This window comes from Bidens hawaiensis, unplaced genomic scaffold (assembly GCF_021521415.1).
Source record: "Bidens hawaiensis isolate Kalapana, Puna unplaced genomic scaffold, B.hawaiensis_p1.1 tig00014140_1, whole genome shotgun sequence".
Taxonomy (NCBI): domain Eukaryota; kingdom Viridiplantae; phylum Streptophyta; class Magnoliopsida; order Asterales; family Asteraceae; genus Bidens; species Bidens hawaiensis.
This window is the reverse complement of record NW_027492217.1, coordinates 620,334-642,043: the sequence shown is the minus strand read 5'-3', so window position 1 is coordinate 642,043 and position 21,710 is coordinate 620,334. Positions and strand designations below refer to the sequence as shown.

Genomic DNA, 21,710 nt, shown 5'->3' with positions numbered 1-21,710 from the left:
GCGAAAAAGTTATAGTCTTTTAAAAAGTCGTGAAGGGTGGTTAGTTTGAAATTAAAATAAAAATTTAATATGGTTAAAGATGAAGGGTAAACTTATAAGTTGGTTGAATTATGTTTAAAAGACAAGTTTACCCCTTTTTATACATGTATATTATACATTAAAATGTGTAAAACTCTTAAAATCATGTGTCTTAATTGTGCATTATATATAGTATAGATTAAGGTTCGAGCCCATTCACTGCATGATTATCATGGTTTACTTTTTTTATTATAATATGATTATTTTTATTACTGTAATGTATTACTCATCAAGTCAGGGTTAGAACCATAAATATGAGGCTCGTGCAGAGGGTTTAGATATTATTGTAAATGCAAATGCAACGACGTGACGCCATGAAAGACGAAAGAGTATGGTCTTCTTCTCAACCCTCTTAAACCATTGTCTCTCATTAAACTCTCTGAAACTCATTCACGCCCAACTCATCAAGCTCAGTCTCTGCAACACCAACTCCTTTTTAGGCAACCGTTGTCTCGATCTTTACTCAAAACTCGGAACAATCAAAGACACCCTTCAAGCATTCCACGACATACGTCACAAAAACGTCTTCTCTTGGAACATTTACATGCGGGTGTTCGTCGATTTTGGCGATATCAAGAGTGCACGCCAAGTGTTCGATGAAATGCCTGAACGAGATGTTGTGAGCTGGAACGAGATCATTTCTGGGTATTGTTCCACTGGGTTTGTGTATCATGCACTCAGTGTGTTTACTGAAATGTTTGCCTCTGGAGTGACACCTAGTGGGCACACGTATTCGATTGTTTTGTCGTTCGTCCCGTCCGTTTGTCACGGTATGCAAATTCATTCTAGTTTGATAACTAAAGGTATGAAATTTTCTTCAGTTATTATTGGGAACTCATTGATTGATATGTACTGTAAGCGTGGGAGTATAGATTATGCTTTTGGTGTGTTTCTTGATATGGAGAATATAGATGTCGTTTCATGGAACTCGCTAATTGCGGGCTTTAGTAAAACGGGTCATAAAGAACTTGCTTATAACCAGTTTTGTATAATGAGAAGAACATCTTATTTACCCGATGCATATACAATATCTTCAGTATTGACTGCGTGTTCTGGTGTTCAAGATTTAATAAAGGGTATACAAATTTTATGTCTTTCAGTAAAATCAGGCTTTCTTTCAAACACAATTGTTTCCAGTGCTGCAATCAACATGTTCTCGAAATTTGAAAGTATAAAAGATTCGGTAACCCTTTTTGATAATCTTGATTTATGGGATTCAGCTGTTTGTAATTCAATGATTTCAAGCTTCACTAACCATCAACTCGAGGAGAATGCGATGCAGGTTTTTTTTCTTTCGGTTAACAAAAACATAAAACCAACTGAGTTCACACTCAGCTGTTTGCTTAGCTCTGCATCAGTCTTTCTGCCAGCTGTACAGGGAACAGAGTTGCATTGTTTGGTTGTGAAGTTAGGGTTTGAATGGGATCCCGTTGTTTCAAGCTCGCTTATTGATATGTATAGTAAATGTGGATTGTGTGATGCTGCAAAGATTATCTTTGATCAAATGGATATTAAAGATTTAGTTTCTTGGAATTCAATGATTTTAGGTTTGACGTTTAATGGTAAAACAGAGGAGTGTATTGATCTTTTTGGGGAATTAGTCAAAACAGGGTTATCACCAGATGAAGTAACCCTGAATGGGGTTTTATTAGCTTGTGTTTATGGTCGTTTGATCGATAAAGGGTTGACTTTATTTCGGTCAATGGAGGGTAAATACGGGGTCAAACCAACCGATACGCATTTGACCTTCATTGTGGAGATCATGATGTGTGCAGGAGAAGTTAATGAAGCAATGAAGATGATAACAACATTGAGTCCTAACAGGATGAATGGTGTTTTATGTAAGTTGATTCTAGGTTATTATGGGTTACAAGGAGACTTGGAGTTGACCGAACGGATGGCTGAGAGGTTGGTCAAACTGGAACCGATGTCTTTGTTCCCGTATATGGTGTTGGTTAAAGCGTATGAAGCGAGGGGAAGATGGGAGAGCGTGGCTCGGGTGAAGAAAGTTATGAAAGATAGGAATATTAGGAAAGTGGTAGGATGCAGTTGGATTGGTTTAGATGGTCATGGTTGGTTTGTTTTTAAGGAAAATGAAGTTGTTCATCATGGTGGGGAAGATGTGTACTCAGTATTGAGATTATTAATGCAAGATGTAGAAGATGAAGGTTATATATGTTAACTATATCATTAATTAAATGGTATATTGGTTTTTATTAATCCCACCTATTGCCTTTTGGTCACTGCCGGTCCCAACTAATGAATTGGCTACTGACGGTCCCAACTTTTAATGTATTTGTTCCTAATGGTCTGCGACTAACAGAATCCTAACGCCGTTAGTTTCAGGTCTTCGAAAAAACGTTTTTGGCCGGAAAAGTCAAAGTTGTTGTCGGAAAAAATCACCCGAACACTGCAAGCACCACCAATTGACTCACCGCCAACCAACTACCACCACTTGAGCACCATCAACCGATTCCGACGATGGTTCTAGGGTTTCCAGCGACCTCAATAAATGGGGCTTTTAATAGAAAAAGGTTCCTCAAGGTCCGATACAAAGTTACCAAGATGCTTGGAACAAAAATGTTGAGTTTTCCGGCCAAAAACGTTTTTCTGGCGACCTGAAACTAACGACGTTAGGATTCTGTTAGAAGCGGACCATTAGGAACAAATACGTTAAAAGTTGGGACCGTTAGTAGCCAATTCGTTAGTTGGGACCGGTAGTGACCAAAAGACGATAGTTGGGATTAATAAAAACCAATATACCTAATTAAATTGAGTGGATGGAGGTTGTAAAGAAATCAAGATCTTGGGTGGACTATGAAAGTGAAAGATTAATTTTTTTATTTGTATAATTCTTTTGTTAGTACATAAGAAATCAAATCAAGATTAGTAAGAACCCTAAAAGCTGGAGTTGTGTTTTAAATATATCTTTTTCTTCCATTGTACTATGTAATACAATTCTAACAAATAAGAGATTAGGAATTTAATGAGTTGAGCCCAGAATGACGAGATTATCTACTTAGGCATCGTGTGGCGCTTTTAATTGTTTGAGAGCAGTCATTCTACCTCCTTTATTTGATATGAGGAACTGGTTTTGTCCTGTCATGACTTCACAAGATATGCAGTAGTAGTTGCAGTTCAACATAATTTGAGAAGGTACGACATTTGAACAATTGCCATGTCACGCTAAGCCCATTTAAGCACGAGTTTAAACATAGCTCTAATTATATAAGCTCCAGATCGAATATAAATATTTTAACTATGCATATACACGCATGTGCACACACACATACATACAACATAATATGTATTGTCAATTCGTCATAGACATATTCTGTAACTTAATTACCATGGTGATGTCCAAATCATAGTATTTAGCCTTTCCATTAGCCTAGTATGTATACAAAAGTGATTATGAAAGAAAACCAACTTTCAAGATTCTTTTAACATTTATCAAGCAAGACAAACTTGCTAGTATTAGTAATGGTACCATTATAACGTTTTTCATGGTATGAAACGTTACAAAAACCATTATACAAACTTCAAAAGTATTTTAAAATACACATTTGATGTTTCGTAACATCCCAACCCGCCTTATCCATTCATTTTATCGCTGCGACTTTTAAAGGTCATCCCTTAGTCCTTTACCATCAAATATGGAGCTTAAGAAAATTGTAAAATCTTCATTTTCTATTCTTGGTTACATGACTAGTTTAACAAAAATGGCTAAAATTAAATCCTGCTACAACTTGGCATCTGAAAGAGCTAGTAAGTCTTTTTTCGCACGGTTTTCTTCGTTACTGGGACCCACGTCGATGCACTGGGTCCCTGAGCTCCAGGATTGCTTTGGTACATGTCTTTCAATCTGCATATCACCATCAAATTATCATGATTCTTTATAAACAGTCATGTCTTTAATATTTTATGCAACAAATGCCGGGTTTCAAAAATAAATAAATAAAAAGATTTCGGGTTACCTTGGCATGCTGATGAATAATGCAATAACCAATACTCCAATAATAAGCGGATACACAGGTGCCGGAGTCAATTCCTAAAAGTAACTCGATGGTTAAAAGAAAAGTCAAAGTCAACGGGGTCAAAGTTACATCTACATGGTCAAAGAACAACAAACCTGTTTATGGTGATCATCTTCAACTTTGAATGTCAAGGGACCCACATGAACTTGGGTATTCTTCTCCAAATCAACCTCGACCACTTCCGATTCAAATCTGAGGGTACGCGGTGTTAGCTATTTTATAATTATAACTAAGGTATGTAACTATGTATATAAGTTATGTAGCTCACGTTGACTTCAACAGATTCTGGGGAAGCGCGTTCGATGTTAGACGTGCCAAACCCGTTTATTTTTGCTATTTTAATCATGTAACTTGTATCGGGGTGAAGACCACGTAGGCGGTAATTTCCTAACGAATCTGTGATGGTTTCCTCGTAATAACCTTTTGTGTCAGAACGGGCCTCAACTGAAACGCCTTCTTTTGGTAGACCCGATAACAGAGTAACCACACCCATCGCGCTAAAAATGTACACCGTTTAATTAAATAACAATATAAAAAATACAAAATGAATAAAAGAGAATAAACTATAAAGGATACCTGTAAGCAACACGTGTGGCGTGGAATACGACTTTTGTTGACTCCCCGGACCCGAGTTCAACTGCTTGTGCGGATGGTGAGAAAGCATAAGTTTTACAAAACAATTAGTAATTAAAATAGTAAAATAAAAATTAGATTTACATGAAATATAAAGATGGAAGTACCTTTAAAAGAGGACGGAGATAAAAACTTCCGGGAAACAAGTTATCAAATACAAAAGTTCCACCATCAGCAGATATCGAGTTATTTCTATAACCGTCTTCCCCGCTTAATGACAATAATACCGCGGGGAATAAATCATTGGAATCCTCTTTAGAATGTATATGAACCGAGCTTTTGACACGAAAAGGAATTCGGTCCGATTTTCTTTACATGATAACCAGGCAATTTTTGCACAAAACAAAAAAAACTTACAAAAGCCGTTAAATTGTTTTATTTTTAAAGTAGCAGGTTAAAACTTCAAACCTTTGAAGCTTGGGTATGGTAAGTGATGTCATCATAAAGGGGCCCACCAATGAATGACCCATCTGCGTTTGTAGTTGTTTCAAAGGCCAATTCATTTTTCTTGATTTGACCATTTTGACTATCTCCAGAAGCTATGATTCTGATAGTAACATCAGGAAGCGGAGGCGAAAACAGAGGAACCGAAGCTTGACAGCCACCTTGTGCCACTCTGACCTATTAAAACAGTAATAACTGAAAATGTTGACCAAAAGATTATTAATGATAATTATAATACATCAAGAGTCGTTTACCTGATGTTGTCTAGGATAAAACAAAATCTTTTTCTCGTTTTCACTCCTGCAACCGTTTAGTATAAAAGAATATTAATATTAAAATACAAAAAATAACATGTAATTTTGAAGATTTACCGAATATCCTGAGGCCCAAATGCAAGTTTTTCTCCAGGATTTTCCCATACTTCATATTTATAAATAGCTGCATTTGAGTGTTCGTTTTCATTAACATATTTTGCAGTAGTGCCATCGATAATGGTTCCTTCATCATTCAAAATGTCAACCACTAGATTTTTAAAAAGATAATAATAAACGAAGTACCGAGGTATTAGCGGTGTCGATTTTCACAGGTGAGGTTCCAAAAAGTATACATGAGTTTACGAAGTGAAGTTCGTGCACTCCGGGTGATTCAACGCATATGCGCTGCGCACCTTTCTGTAATTAACATTAAACAACAAAATTAATATGATGAAAGCAAAGTCAAAGTACAGGGTTGACTTTAATGTGTGCTCTAAAGTACCTTAATTTTCAGATCCACGCGGGACCCATCTGATTGATGCAGATATGCATCTACATTGTGAGTGGAAACTAAGTTAACCCAATAACCTTTCTGAACAAAGTTAATCCCGTTAACATCTTCGATTCCAACATTAAGAAAAACCGAGCTTTGTTCCCAACACCAATTATCTTCTCCAGATTTAGCTTCTTTAGAAACGTGCTTGATCTATATAAAACATCATAATTTGTGTATCATAAAAGTTAAAGCTAATTCTAGAGAAAAAAAAAATTGACAAAAACTGAAATGCAATACCTGAAGCTTATATTTTCCAGGTAGGACATTTTGAAATAAAAATTCACTACTTTGACCAGTCAAGCCAACTGTCTGCCTTTCTTCATTGCTTTTAGCATCCAACTTTACAAGATCAACAAAAACAGATGAGTCACATTTTTCTTTGCAGGTAACCGAGCTGCCTACATTAACTTGTGCCTGAAATTTTAGAACTGGACAATAAGGAATCTGATTTGCTGAGTAGGATTGTTGATAATTTGAGATGTAATTACCTGATAGAATTTCAGTGACAGCAATGGACCATTGGCATTGACATCAATATGTTGTGGTGAGAATAAAAGATGTGGGGCGGTTTCAGGTGCAGCTGCAATAGCCGATAACCGATAGTCGCCAGGGGGAACCTGTAACAAATTAAGCCCACTTAAGTGATTCCAAATCATGTCACTGTAACAAAATAATACTTTTAACTGAAGATTATGTAAAGTACCTCAAAGCAGAAATAGCCATTATCATCAGTTTGTTTCATTTGCGGCTTCACATTATCCGGTCCATGAGTCAGAGCCACCTGGAAAAGCGTATAACGTGTTAGCATACAAAAAGTTGAATATATAGACATAGATATATATAAGTAATGAAACAGAATGTTGGAGATACTTTTGCTTTGTAGCCAGAATCAACTGTATGCACTGAGCCACAAACATCATAAGAGATTGCTTTGATATCAGCAACTGATGCCATATTTGGTAAAACCTGAAAAAAAGGTAAAATTAAAGGTGAGCTAAGACTCAAAAAATATGCCACATGTGCATCAGTTTTGTGGTGCACTTGCCATGAAGTCGGTCAATTTGTCAAACTTGTAGTGCTTCTTTTTCGCTTCAATCAGATATTGTTTAGATGTAACCTGTAAGAGAGCACAAAGAGTAAACATCATAAAAAAGATGTGAAATAGAGCTTCAACTCTTCAAGCAAAATAATAACTTTTTATAGAATAAAAATACAAATCACAAGTATAAAGTATATAAAATAACTATTTAAAAATATAAAATAACAAAGAGAAAATCCTTTAACGCCACCAACTTGACAAAATTTCAACCAACAATTTAACATGAAGGCCATCCATATATATGTATTCTTGCACAGTGTATATATAGGGCTAAACCTTGTCAGCATAATATACAGACATATATAATTATATATGTATGCATACATAATGGATATGTGTGTGTATACAATATGAATATGTATACCATTTGCAATTTCTGAACTTACCTGATCAAGCTTATAATATCCTTGTTTATCAGTGACAGACCTCTCAACACCATCCACCACAATTTTTACACCATCGACTCCTTTGCCTTCAGAATCAACAACACGACCGCCAACAGAAAAACCAGTAACCTGCCAATTTCAGCAATGCACACATTAGTTTATCTGAATTAAAGAATTAAACCTAGCAATGAACCATAACTGATGTACCTGAAACTTTTCAGAAACGGTTGCATGATCATGTTGAACAGTTATAGTGGCAGAGGGAGGTGAAACATCAAAAACTGTATTTTCACCCTTGTAATAAGGTATAAGTTCATAAACACCTGCAAGTGTATCACAAAAACAAAGTGCAGACATATAATAAACCGACATAGAAAGCATTTAAACCAATTAACAAGGGTATGAAAATCAAACTACCGCATGGAATTGACTTGAAAGTAAACTTTCCATCAACATCAGATATTGCATGACAAAGTGCAGTTCTATCACCAGACGGATTACCAAAACACTGTGGGCAGTTGACTTCTTTAACATCATCAGAGTACAGATAAAAATGAACCCCCAAAATAGGGTTTCCCTGTAACAAATATTGTGAGTTAATTTTGCTAAAGTCACATCCGGTAAACGGTTAAACACCATGGATGACTTACCTGCTCAACTACCAATCCACGAATGTCATAACCAGAGACAAAAAAGACATCATCAACTTGAATATTTCCAAATCCCAATTCAACCTGGCATCATTTTACATAATATTTAAGCAATTGGTGGGAAGATATACGATAAGACTATAGAAAAGACAGGTGTATCGTGTATGTGCATGCATGCAACCTCTGTTAAACCCCTGACTTCAATATTCAAGTCTTCATGGGATGCGCGTACTTGGACCCGCAAGACTCACTTTGAAGAGAGACGTCTGCGCAAAGACCAACTGGTTCCGCAGGACCCACCATGCTCAGAGAGATGAAGACTTTACGCGCAGTACGCCAGCTGTTCCCGCAGGAAAAGCCTCCCAATGGTGAAGTACCCCGCCTGTTCCCGCAGCTGCGGATACAAGCCATCAGGGAAGGCTACCCGCACTAATAGCAAGGCTACACGCACAAGGCACTAACTCTCAGTAATTCAGTAATGTCACCTGAAGAAGGAATGAGCAAGGCGGGAATACTCCCGCCCAAATGAGCCAGTCCGTACGCTTCTGGAGGATCTTTTGTACTATACCTGCCAAGGTATGGACAAAATAGACAAGATCTGACCAAAGCAGCCCATGAACCAATCACAGGGTGACAGCTCACTGACAACAGTACGACGAGGAGCACGCTCTAGTACAAAATGTCACTATCAGCCGCTGCCTACTCACCAACCCTTGTCGTGGCACGTACATAGCCTGCAGTTGGTGGAAAAGGAATAGTACACAGCCGGCCATGTCACTATCAGCCGCTGCCTACCCACCAACCACCAGCATGGCACGTGCGTAGCCCACAGTTGGTAGAAAAGGAATATTATACAGCTGGCTGTACCTGCTTGGAAACCTACCTTCGGCTATAAATACTCCAACACCTTGGAACGGTATGAATACATCTTATATCATCACATCTTATCACATATCATCTGATATTATCTTATCTAGCTATTTATCTTAATATACATTTATATTCAGAGCAATCTAGTCTGATTCTCACGCCGGAGGGTGGTCACAATGAGGTACCCCCCCTTCTCAGTGACGAGCTCACGGTGTCTGTTTTGCAGGTCATCAGAAGAATAACCATCTTTGCCGGACCTAACCCTCGTGGGAAACATCTATTTGACCCTAAGATTATCCGTAATCTGCCGGGGTCACTTAGTGTTTCTTCATTGGCGCCATCCGTGGGACAAAGCTAGAACTAATTTTCAGTTTTTTCAAAACCTCTGGAAAGATGGTTAAGGTTACTCCGATGCCAAGGCCAACGAGTGACCAAGAAACTCCGGTAACCACAACCCCAGCTACTGGGGGGAACACCGACGAGTACACAATTTTTACGAACACTACCTCGGTTACCCAAGCCGGGGCAAGTGCAGTAAATAATCCTCCCCTGTGATTCACCGATACCCAGTTGGAGAGACAACAGACGAGGCTCCCCCGCCAAAAACTTGATCAAGTTAAAGCGTGGGCGGAAGCACGTCAGAAGGAATTCCAAGCTGAGTTGGATGAACGCTTACGTTCACTCCAACAGGCTACGAATTCGGAAGCACTCGACAACAGCTCAACATGAGTAATGAGTGCGAGTATGATAAAGATTGGGAAGAATCTGACAGTGACGCAAACCCGCGCCATAGGGCGAAAGGGAAGCGTAAACAAGCAGATTTCCACAGAAGAAATTTTGGAGAAACCTTTAAACCAAAAAACGCGGGTGGAAACCCACGTGACTTCTCTAAAACCTTCAGACCAACAGTTGCAAATGCGGGAACGTCCAAATTTGCAAGGGACATTGCGGAAGCAATTGCCCCGAAAAGTGCCAAACAAATGTCCAACATAGGCACATATGATGGTATATCTGACCCAGACGATCATTTGAACAGATTCATAGCGGGGGCAACCGTCAGCAATTGGACGGAACCCACGTGGTGTTACATGTTCCAAATGACGTTTGTTGGGGCAGCCAGAGCGTGGTTCGACCGTCTACCGGTCCACCACATCTACGATTGGGCAGACTTCTAGCAAAAGTTCAGCCAACACTTCAGTCAACAAAGAAAGTATACCGAAGAGCAATGGACGATCCTCAACTGCATCCGAGAGGAAGATGAGTCTTTACTAGACTTCATCACGCGCTTCAATTCAAAGAAGCTAAGTCTGGGCACTATTAGCGAAGATCTTGTCCGCGCTGCTTTCATCCAGGGCGCGGAAGACCCAGAGCTCATCCGCACCTTAACGGGTAAAGATGGCATGCCATCCACGTGGGATGCCATCATGACAGCAGCTAAACGCTTCGCGGAAACGGAAAAGCAACTGGGTAGAGATCTTCCCCATAGTACAAACCTCTACACTCAAAAAACAAGAGAAAACAACGTCCTTACCGCCCGACAAAACAAAAAGAGGAAGCTTGGTATTTGGCAGTCAAGGGTAAACTTTGGCACCTCATCCGGCTCGCACCCTCGGTTAGGCAGAAAGGATAACATGCAGTCATCGAACCGGAACTCCAGATGGACGCCACTCACCAAAAGCGTCACCGAGATATTTGCCACCGAGAGGCTCCCATGGCCAGAGGCTCCAATAATCCGACAGGGTCCAAACGCTGATCAAAGCAAATCCTGTGACTTCCACAGGACAAAAGGCCACACCACGGAGGAATGCGTAGCCTTGAAGGACGTCGTCGAAGCATTCGTCAGAAATGGGAAACTCACTCACCTCATGGCGTAATGGACGCTAAGCAGGCTAATGCGTGTAGAACCCCAGTTGGGGAAAACACGGATGAAACTGCAGCTTCAATGTTGGAGACTACATACTGCGTAAACAACGAGATTCCGAACCAGGTGCATATCGGCTCGAAAGGCTCGATGACACCCCCATCCCAAGAACATGGAAGGGAGCTCAATTACACAGGCTGCATGTAGATCAATTCCAAACTTGTAAAGAAAAGGCATAGAGCCACTTCTAATGGAAATGATTCTCCTTATCACATTGACGCTGATGGTCTTACATTTATACTTATGATCTGACCACACTGATATGCCGGTATTCACCGCATAAATAAGTGGGGAAGTAAGTCGTTGCGTGTGGAAGGCGGCAAAACCCGCATAAACACAAAAAACGGCAAAATTTCTAAGGAAAAGATGAGGAAAACCTTCACGCAGGTCAGTTATAGGTGAAGTTTGGTCATCCCACTAAATGAAAGTGACGGTCCTACCCGCACAATCATAATAGAGGAAACTGAACACTAACCTATTGACAACCACGCGTCGAAAGGTTAACTTATCCAAAACACTTGGAAAATTGCTAAGTTAAACTAAAGTATGCACGAGCGAATCATATATTGTTTATGAGGCAAAAAAAATGCCAAATTAAACTATAATATGCATGAGCAAGTCATATAACGTTTATAAAGCAAGTCATCAAGTGAAAGTGACGGTCCTACTACACAAACATTTATATTTCATAAAAAATTCAAACATTACAAGAATGGCCAGGTATCTACCCGCCTACAGTAATGTAAATCTATCCTAACGGTGGGAAGGGATCTCAAGGTTCAAACTTCAGGACCACTCCCTCCAAACCCACTCGAACCCGCACCATCAGTTGGCTGTGGCGGTTCAAGGAAAGTCTTGAGAATAGTTAGCCCATCATCAGCAGCAGCAATTTCGTTCACTTTCTCCACCACCGGATGCGGGAAGGCAGCATACTGGTTCACTGCTTGGTCGTAAGTAGCTTCAGTGTCCACATCATAAAGAGGGAAGTTGGAAGGCGGGATGCCCTTCTCAACAAACCCCAGACCAAGCAAGAAACCAGCCTTTTCCCCATCCTCATGGGAAGCGTTGAGGGCTGCGCTCATGGCATCGTCATAAGATGTGTTCGTGAAGATCCGATGCACAACCTACAAAAAAAAATATATGTATCAAAAACTTTTCTAAGTATAAAGAAAAGCGTAAAGATATTATGAAACTACGCATACCTGCGACAACGCTTCTCGTAGAAGCCATTCCTTGGTAATCAGAGCTTCTGGAGGGCAGCTTGAGCTTGGTCACGGGCGCGTTCGGCTTCATTTTTGTTAAGGTTGGCAAGCAACACTTCCTTAGCAGCAGCCTCTTCAACGCCCTTCAGCTTACGCTCAGTGTGGTCAAGCATACCTCTCTGGTCCAAGATCTCTTGGAGCTTTTTGGCATCTTCTAAAGCCAAAGCATCATGAGCCTGCTGAAGCCTCTCTAGTTTGGCTTTAAGCTCCTCATTCTCAACGCGCAAAGGCTCAGCAATGGCTTCAGCTCTGGTGACCCTCTCGGTCGCGTTCCGCGCAGTTTCCTTAGCCAACGTAAGCTGTTCGTTAACAGCTTGGGTAGCCTTGGAACGGGCCTCGAGCCGGGCCTGAACTTCAACCTCGAGGGCCTTGAAGGCCTTTTCCTTCTCCGCAGCAATGGCGGCAAGTCTCCTGTTCTCCTCCCGGATAGCCCGCGCCTGAGCCACTTCCTGGCTACGCGCCGCCTTTAACTTGTCGTTTTCACGACAAAGCAACTCGACGCGCGGCTGCATCCGGGCAAGGAGAATCCGAAGCTCATTCGTCAGCCTACCCTCCTGGTAGCTAGACATGGCTTCCCCCAACGCACCACTTGGACTGCATGACGCGCCCACTCGACGCAGTCCACAGCCGTTCGAAGGGTTGTTCCCCGGCGGATGTTCCACCGTGGAACATACACCTCATTGGAATCCGAAACTGTAAAAACAAAAAGCGGTTAGGAAAAAATGATAAAAAAAAAGAAAAAAAAAAGATAATAGGCCAAAATAACCTTACGCACCTGTAGGGTCGACAACAGGCCGGTAGCCGCCAAACCCATCACCCATCACCCGAACCTAAGGGATATCCATCCAAGAGGTCAGGCAGATGGGAAGGAGGCAGAGATTGGCTAGAAGCCCCAACCCTGAACATACCTGATGAACCGGCCGGGGACGAGGTAGTCGCCGGTGCCGGAGGCACGGTTGAAGCCGCCGCGGTAGAGACCATCGGAGGTGAACTCACTGGAGGTGAACTCACAACCGTGGCCGCCGCTGCGGAGGAGCCCGCAGAAAGAATCACCGCCGGCTCAGTGAAGGATGCAGTGAATATGGCACTGACAGCCGGCGGAGATGACGTCACAATTGGAACAGTTGCCTCAACGGGATGAGCAACTGAACCAACACTACAAACAGGCGCAGCTGCCTGGGTCATCGCCTCGGGTAGGTTGACCAAACCTACCGTCGTGGGTCCACAACTGCTCCTTCCCGCACCACTTTGGAATGCGGTTGCATCCACGCCTGCATGAAGATAAAATATTAAAAGCAATGGTGGAAAGAATTGCAGGTAAGATAAATAAAAAGTATACTTACGAGTTTTCTTAAGCTTGAAGGTTCTGACGGGCGGGGACGAACCCGATGGAACTGGCCTCTTCATGCCAGTTACCGTTGTAACGCTTGGTTGCTCGGAGGTGACAGCTGTCCCAACCCCCGTGACAATGGTCTCACCAGGGTTCCCCGCCGCCTCCTCACTTTCGGTCTCCGAGTCGGACCGATTTCCCTGATCGGCGGTGGAGGCGACCTTCGCCTTGCCCTTCACGCCGGCAGCTTTCTTCTTCCTCACGAAGAAAGGCCCATCTGCGGATCCCTCATCAGAAGATGATAAAATTAGGGAAACTCCAGCAGAGGTTTGAGCATGAAGAGGGCGAGGGTTAAAGAATCCCTTACTTGGCCGCGTGGCGCTCAAAATCTCGTGGCCCGGCGGGTAGACCTCCACGAACCTATCCGCCGTTCGCTCCAAAATGGGCAACTCGTTCTCATCAAGAGCACGAGTACCCAGCCGAGCGGGACCACCGCTCTCACGCGGTTGCAGAAGCGACTGCAAGTTGTTCCCCTCTGAAAATAAACAGAAAAACAGTTAGAAGAAAAACCCTAAATCAGCAAAAAGAGATGGAGCATACCATAGGGAATAGAATTCGAACCGTATTCAAGGATGATAGGTACTTGCGGCGTCCCAGAACCGGCATCCTTCCATACCCGGCTCATCCCGAGCATCACCATCCCAGACTCCGCAAAGCGGTAAACCGGAGTCTGGATCTGGGAGATCTTGGTAAACCATTCCGCCTCCTGGTAGTTGGAGGCGTGAAGGTTGGGGAGTGCCCTCCCGTTCTTGAATGTCATCGCAATAGGGACGACACGGGCAGAGATATAGAAGAACTCCTGCTTCCAAGACCGAATACTGCGCTCGGTAGCACAGATCTTCAAACCCTTGATCCGAGTGATCAAGGTGTACCAGCCCTGGATGCACCTCCAGGAATAGAAGGTCATCAGGCGGTCGACGCGGGGCTCAACGCCCAGAATGTGGCACACCCATTCAAAGTGGCGAACCTTTGCGATCGCCATCGGGTGCACCTCCGTTAAGTGTACACCGTGTTTCTCCAAAACACGGTACACAAACTTCGTCAATGGGAACCTGAGATTCCCATAGATGAAGAATGCAGCATACACCCCTATCTTGCCCTTGGGGGCATCGTACACCGTCTGGTGAGGCTCAGGAAACTCAGGCTCGAAAGGCTCAAGCATGAACTTCTTGACAATTACTGATAAAGGTCGACGGAAAGAGCACACTGGCACTCGCCAGCAGTACTCTTATCGTCCTTGTCAGACGCGGACATTGGGTTCTCAGGGTATACGTCGGACTCTTCGGCAGTAACCTCAGGATCATGAGTAGAAGACATGTTGAGGTTGGAAAGAAGAACGATTTCAGGAGAATGCTCGACAAAAGTTAGAGTATTCGCCGGAAATCGCTTAGAAGAAGAAGTGAAAGTGTGAGTTGAGATGCATCCTCTTCCCCCTTTATATACCCATCGCAATGAATGCGATGAATTTAATGCGGGGGAGAGGGAAAAGCGCAGACACAATGAGACAACGACACGTGGAAAGCAAGCTGGCAACAGTTGTCGACAGGACGCGTGCCGTAAAATTCGCGCCCACGCGCCCGAAAACTCGCGCCCACGCGCCTGAAAAAGCGTCTGGAATGACCATATATTTAGTCACGTCGCCATAACTTCCTGCACGTCCTGAAACTGTCAGGAGAAACCGTCGGACGACGCTAACATCCCTTCAACAGTTTGGACTGTTCTTATCCTTTCACCAACTCTTCGAATTTCAAAAAGATTCAAAGATTCAAAAATAAGAGGGAATATACCCCCTTACCTTGGTAACCAAGAAACCGTAAGACAAGTGCGGGTACAGTGTCAAGGCGAAACCCTTCACATACTTAGCACCTGCAGGGAATTGAAGCCAAGAATACCTTGGTAACCAAGAAACCGTAAGACAAATGCGGGTACAGTGTCAAGGCGAAACCCTTCACATACTTAGCACCTGCAGGGAATTGAAGCCAATAATACCTTGGAAGTCAAGTAACTATAAGACGAGTGCGGGTACAGTGTCAAGGCGAAACCCTTCACATACTTAGCACTTGCAGGGAATTAAAACCAAGAAGGATCTTCTGGGCCATGCTTGTGGAAAGGGAAATAACATCCCCGCATAGCGGGAACGTTGAGAACTAGATTGTTTGAAGCTCCAAGATGGAATTGGTTGTTTAACATAATTGATCACTATGTCTAAAACTACCTAAACCTCGTGGAGAATCTACACAAGTGAAACTCAACGCTCCTGACTTGCGAGGAGGTTACACACCTACCCGCATCATACCCAAAGATCAAGCAGAAAAGTCGGGAATTTCTGCACGTGACATTAGGAAAACCGCGGGAAGAATCCCCACGGAAAACCTTAAAACTACAAACCCTTTTCAAAACCCCTTGCTTAAGTCCAAAAGTTCACCTCACTAATTAACAATTCATGAGAAGAACATTGGACTGGGGGGGACTTGAAGAGGTAGGTCCCAGCAGGGCCCAGTTGGATCCGCAAGACTCACCTTGAAGAGGGACGTCTGCGCAAAGACCAACTGGTTCCGCAGGACCCACCATGCTCAGAGAGATGAAGACCTTACGCGCAGTACGCCAGCTGTTCCCGCAGGAAAAGCCTCCCAATGGTGAAGTACCCCGCCTGTTCCCGCAGCTGCGGATACAAGCCATCAGGGAAGGCTACCCGCACTAATAGCAAGGCTACACGCACAAGGCACTAACTCTCAATAATTCAGTGTCACCTGAAGGAATGAGCAAGGCGGGAATACTCCCGCCCAAATGAGCCAGTCCGTATGCTTCTGGAAGATCTTTTGTACTATACCTGCCAAGGTATGGACAAAATAGACAAGATCTAACCAAAGCAGCCCATGAACCAATCACAGGGTGACAGCTCACTGACAGCAGTACGACGAGGAGCACGCTCTAGTACAAAATGTCACTATCAGTCGCTGCCTACTCACCAACCCTTGTCGTGGCACGTACATAGCCTGCAGTTGGTGGAAAAGGAATAGTACACAGCCGGCCATGTCACTATCAGCCGCTGCCTACCCACCAACCACCAGCATGGCACGTGCGTAGCCCACAGTTGGTAGAAAAGGAATATTATACAGCTGGCTGTACCTGCTTGAAAACCTACCTTCGGCTATAAATACTCCAACACCTTGGAACGGTATGAATACATCTTATACCATCACATCTTATCACATATCATCTGATATTATCTTATCTAGCTATTTCTCTTAATATACATTTATATTCAGAGCAATCTAGTCTGATTCTCACGCCGGAGGGTGGTCACAAGGAGGTACCCCCCCTTCTCAGTGACGAGCTCACGGTGTCTGTTTTGCAGGTCATCAGAAGAATAACCATCTTTGCCGGACCTAACCCTCGTGGGAAACATCTACTTGACCCTAAGATTATCCGTAATCTGCCGGGGTCACTTAGTGTTTCTTCAATGTTGGTTTGGGTGTGCTATTGCGGTCGTACTTTTAATCTAATAACTTTATTATATAACATATTTTACGTAAACTCGGTAATCAACATTATAATTTTCGGATAAACAGGTGAAAAGGCTCCACAAAGTGATATAAGAGTATGTAAATTCAGAGCACCACCACAACAAATGTGTACACCACATTGTGTAATTAGCATTAGTGGAGAAAAATATTGTAGTTGTGGTAGGTTTGGTGTCCATGGCATGTGTTCTGATTTGATTGAAGATTGTAATGCCCGCTGTAGACGTGTAAGAAGTTGTTGTTGAGCACAATTATATATATTATAACGGGATTTTCTAACATGTCTCTAAGGGCACATGTAAGAAACATTAATTAGGTGAGTATTCTTATTGAAACTTTAATTTCATATTAATTATATTCAATTCTTAATAATTACTCGTAAGAGTGCCCGCGCGTTGCGGCGGGGACACAATTGTGATTCAGTTAGTAGCGGCTCGTTATGTTACCGACATTTGCGATAGTAAAATTTGGATTACGTATAGTTTACGATACCAAGAAATGAAATTTTAGACAATAATATTAGCCAAAAAGAGAATAATTTAATTCATCTTAACAAACACGAACAAGAAACTCTTGTTCATTTAGTTTTTTGTGATAACTTTCACATAACCAAGCATGTCGGTTTTGGTGAGAGTGTGCATACGTTTCGACATTAAAAAATGAACAGCACATTAAGAAAATATATAAATGTTATCAGCCAAAGACTAAAAACCTACTTAGCTAAGGACTTCCGAGTATCATAAACTCAAAGGAAAGTGTGCGTTTCGAACCACAAGCTTCGTTTTGACCGCCCTTTAACAAGAATATTTCTTTGATATCCAGTTTGAACACCAGGAAATTGTGATCTGTTGGGCAGTCTATAAACAAACATAACAAAGATTATATCACATCAATAATATTAAACAAACACGAAAAAAAACATATGGTGGCTGATATATATAAATTTTGTATCTATAACAACCCGTTTCAACCTCACCCCATTTTGGCGAAAGCCCATTTTACCGTTAACCAAATTGATACTTTTTAGAACAACCCATTTGGCCCGAACCTGCTTTCACCCATTACTTGAACCGGGCGACCCGTTCTTCCAGGCTTTTAAAACAACCCATTTGACCCAAACCTGTTTTTACCCATTACTTGACCTGCCCGACCCGCTTTTCCAGGCTTAGGCAGATCATAGGTTGTTCACGGTTTGTTCGGGTCGTCCGGCCGGTTTGATAAAATTTTTAGCTGAATCGTTAGGCAGATCATAGGTTGTTCACGGTTCGTTCGGGTCGTCCGGCCGGTTTGATAAAATTTTTAGCTGAACCGTAAGACAGATCATAGGTTGTTCGCAGTTCGTTCGGGTCGTCTGGGCGGTTTGATAAAATTTTGAGCTGAACTGGTAACTACGTTTTTTACAAAAACAAAAATGAACCGATTGGATTGTCTGGGTTTGCTGGAACGGCCAAAATGGATAGTTTTGGCAGTTTGCTGGTTTGAGGGGGATTTTTTGAGCATGGAATCAAAAACCAAATCTGAAACATAAAACCCTCAAATCAGTAAACAACCTATGACAAAAAAAATAGATAAGGGGAAAAAAAGTAACCTGATGAACATGACAGAAAAATATCTAGAAAAATAAGAGGCCCAGAAAATGGTTCCATATCCAAACAGCCATGTAAATAGGAGAAAGATGCAGAAAGTGGTCACCGGTTAAGATTTGAAGGTGAAGCATTCAGAGATGACTACACTAAAAAAATAATAATAACTTGATTATAACCAGAAATAGAGTATATCTGAGCAAGAAAGCATATAATGTGGTTTATGTGAAAGATGTTATGGTACATTATCAAGTAACCCTGACATTACAAAGTGCAAAAATGTCATGCAGAAAACTACTCGTTGGTCTATAATAGCTTCCAACTTAAGATTTCAATTTCAAATCTTTCTCGGTGCTTTATTAACTTAATATCTGAAAAGAACAAGATGTCAAAATTAGAGGAGCAGGTTGGGAAAATTATGAAAGAGAGTAAGAAACGGCTAATATACAAACAGATGCATAGATAGATTATTATATAACAAGAATCCAATTTTTCACTGATGAAAACAAATGTCATTGGGGGCATGAACGAACATGAGCAATAATTGTTGTTCATTTAGTTAAACAAAGAAATAAACACATGTCCTGTTCATTTATTTATTCATTTAGGTATGTTCATTTGAATTCGTTTTATGCTCGTTCATTTACATTCGTTAGTTTACGTTTGATCATTTACATTCGTAAATATATTCATTTAAAAATTTTGGGCCCGTTACAACTTGGTAGTTTTAATGTTTTTTGAGACCCAACACACTGTTATTCACAATACTTTTTAGCTAGTTTTAGCTCTGTGAAGTATTCGATTATACTATAACGAACAAACATTAACATGAAAACCCCATTCATTTAATTAATTATTTGATACGTTAAAGTTAGACGAGCGAACACGAACATGCTCTGTTTGTGTTCGCCCGGCCTACCCCTCCATCCGCTTCAATCGAAGTGACCCCTACTTTAACCCCTGCCATCAGGTGAGTACGCAATTGTTGTTATGCCACATTCTTTCCTTGAGATCTAAACCCAACAAGAATAGTAATGGCTTGAGTGACCACCTGGTAGTTTCTTTATGTGGTGGCTGGTTGATTTTTCAGTATGAAGTTCATAATAAAAGATACCATGCCAAGAAATTAAAAGCCTGAAGCATTTATTTAGGGAATAGAATGTGTGTGTACATTAAATGGCTTACATGTTGATGTTCTCAGATCGATCTGTCTGCATAGTTTATATTGATCGTCTCCAACTGTAGAAATACTACTCAAGTGCACAAAGACATCCAAATTCTTTAAATAATAGAGCATTACCTGAAACCAAAAGCACACAAATGCAAATTTAACAAAACAAGTTTATAATGAATCATCTGAATATGAACAATATTAACCTGCACATCGCCCTTAGTTACATCATCAAGACCCAAGCCATTTGGGTATGTATTTATAAGCAACAGAGATTACCAATGTAATTTAAAAAAAAGGACTAAAAAAATACAATACAAGCGAAACACAGATAAACTCATTTATTTATTTTGAGTAATAAATTTAGACCTTTAGCGAGGCTTATGTTTTTTCTTTTCAATGGGGCGGAATCAGCTAAAAGAGCTTAAAAAACCATAACAAATGGTTGCCATGTTAACTGTAATCAGCCATGGGCTTTTAGTTGTTCAAATCCAGTAACCTATGTAGAAACTCACTTCAACTAAAAAATGAGCGAATCATACCCGATCAAGCATGATGCAATACATAGTGCACTATCCTATGCGCATCACGCATTTTACGCTCCTGATGCGTGCATTTAAAAATAATAATAATAAAAAATAAAAAAAGAAACATACTCCCCATAAAGAAATATGTCCCATGCTACTTAGCTTATGAATTATGAATTAATCATTCATCCAAAATATAACACTTATCAAACCTAAAATAAAATATTTACCATCTGTAAAATCCTTTCATTTGATCATTGAAGGTGCCATCAAACATAATAAACAGAGAAGCACCAGAACCATGAGGCAAATTCTCACCGAACTCCAACACAAAACCTCATCTTCACAGCCTCATGTCCCTAAAATCATCAATAATAATAATACCTTTGAACAGGATTGAAAGCGGGCGAATTTGGAATCAATTTGGAGGTCGGCGGAACTGAGGACGACGAATTTTGTATTGGCAAGGATTTCAAGGCGGATGTCGATTGTGCCAGAGAACTTGCACGCGGTGAGATCTCGTTTGAGTTTAGGGATGACGAATTTGTATTGCCATTGTCAATGGGTTCTTTCTTTTGTGTGAAGATGAAGATGATAGGAGCGATTGGACTGAATGTGATGATTGAAAATACAAATTGATTTCTAAGGGAAAGTGTGGTAATGGACGTTTGGGATGGCCATTCAATTGTAGTGATTTCATATTAATTGAAATTAACTGTGTCGCCGGAGAGTGTAGCCTGAGATGAATTGGAAGGTCGTCCGGAGGTGATTCATAAAATTTTACAAGTGGGTGACAATTACTATTTTGTCCCTCTTATATGTTTTATATGTAATATAGATTACTATGTTTAACGTCCTATTGTTTCCTCCTAAATCTTTTCTTCATTGATGACTACTAAATTGCCTCTAAAATTACTATTTCATCTATTATAATTTCCCGTCATTTTTTTATAAGTATTTGCTATTAAACAACACCTTTTATTACTTTTCTATATAATTTTTTAAGATCAAATAATATAAAGCATTACTATTATTCTGCAAATGGATGGACGTGTTCTTTTGGATTTGAATGAGTTTCCTGTTGAAGAAGATGTTATTGAAGAACAAAGTGAAAACAAGAAAAAAATTTGTGAGGAACTATTCGTTGGTCAATGTTTTCTAAGTGAAGAAAAGGCTCTTGTTTTTTTATCGAAATTATGCAAGAACGAATGGGTTTTCCATTCAAAAAGGGAGATTTGTGAACAAGAAATGAGATATGAAAAGACGTGATTTTTTTTGTCCTCGTGAAGGAAAATCAGAGCCTAAAAAAGACTACACAAAAAAAT

The 21,710-nt window shown here is 41.1% G+C and overlaps 2 pseudogenes across 1 annotated transcript; one reads left to right on the top strand and one right to left on the bottom strand.

Annotated features, from left to right (window-relative positions):
• The first annotated feature begins 372 nt into the window (after positions 1–372).
• On the top strand, positions 373–2,274 carry LOC143545977 (pentatricopeptide repeat-containing protein At1g43980, mitochondrial pseudogene; annotated as a pseudogene).
• A 1,268-nt stretch (positions 2,275–3,542) lies between these two features.
• Positions 3,543–20,424, bottom strand: LOC143545990 (uncharacterized; annotated as a pseudogene). The gene is made up of 21 exons (XR_013137537.1): positions 20,401–20,424; positions 19,873–19,987; positions 8,319–8,368; positions 8,138–8,221; positions 7,905–8,064; positions 7,695–7,810; positions 7,488–7,616; positions 7,048–7,119; positions 6,873–6,968; positions 6,706–6,783; positions 6,491–6,619; positions 6,240–6,416; positions 5,949–6,152; positions 5,564–5,863; positions 5,447–5,492; positions 5,156–5,369; positions 4,692–5,074; positions 4,384–4,612; positions 4,211–4,327; positions 4,056–4,129; positions 3,543–3,943 (listed from the first exon to the last, which is right to left on the bottom strand). The product of XR_013137537.1 is annotated as an uncharacterized LOC143545990 (transcript).
• Positions 20,425–21,710: the final 1,286 nt, after the last annotated feature.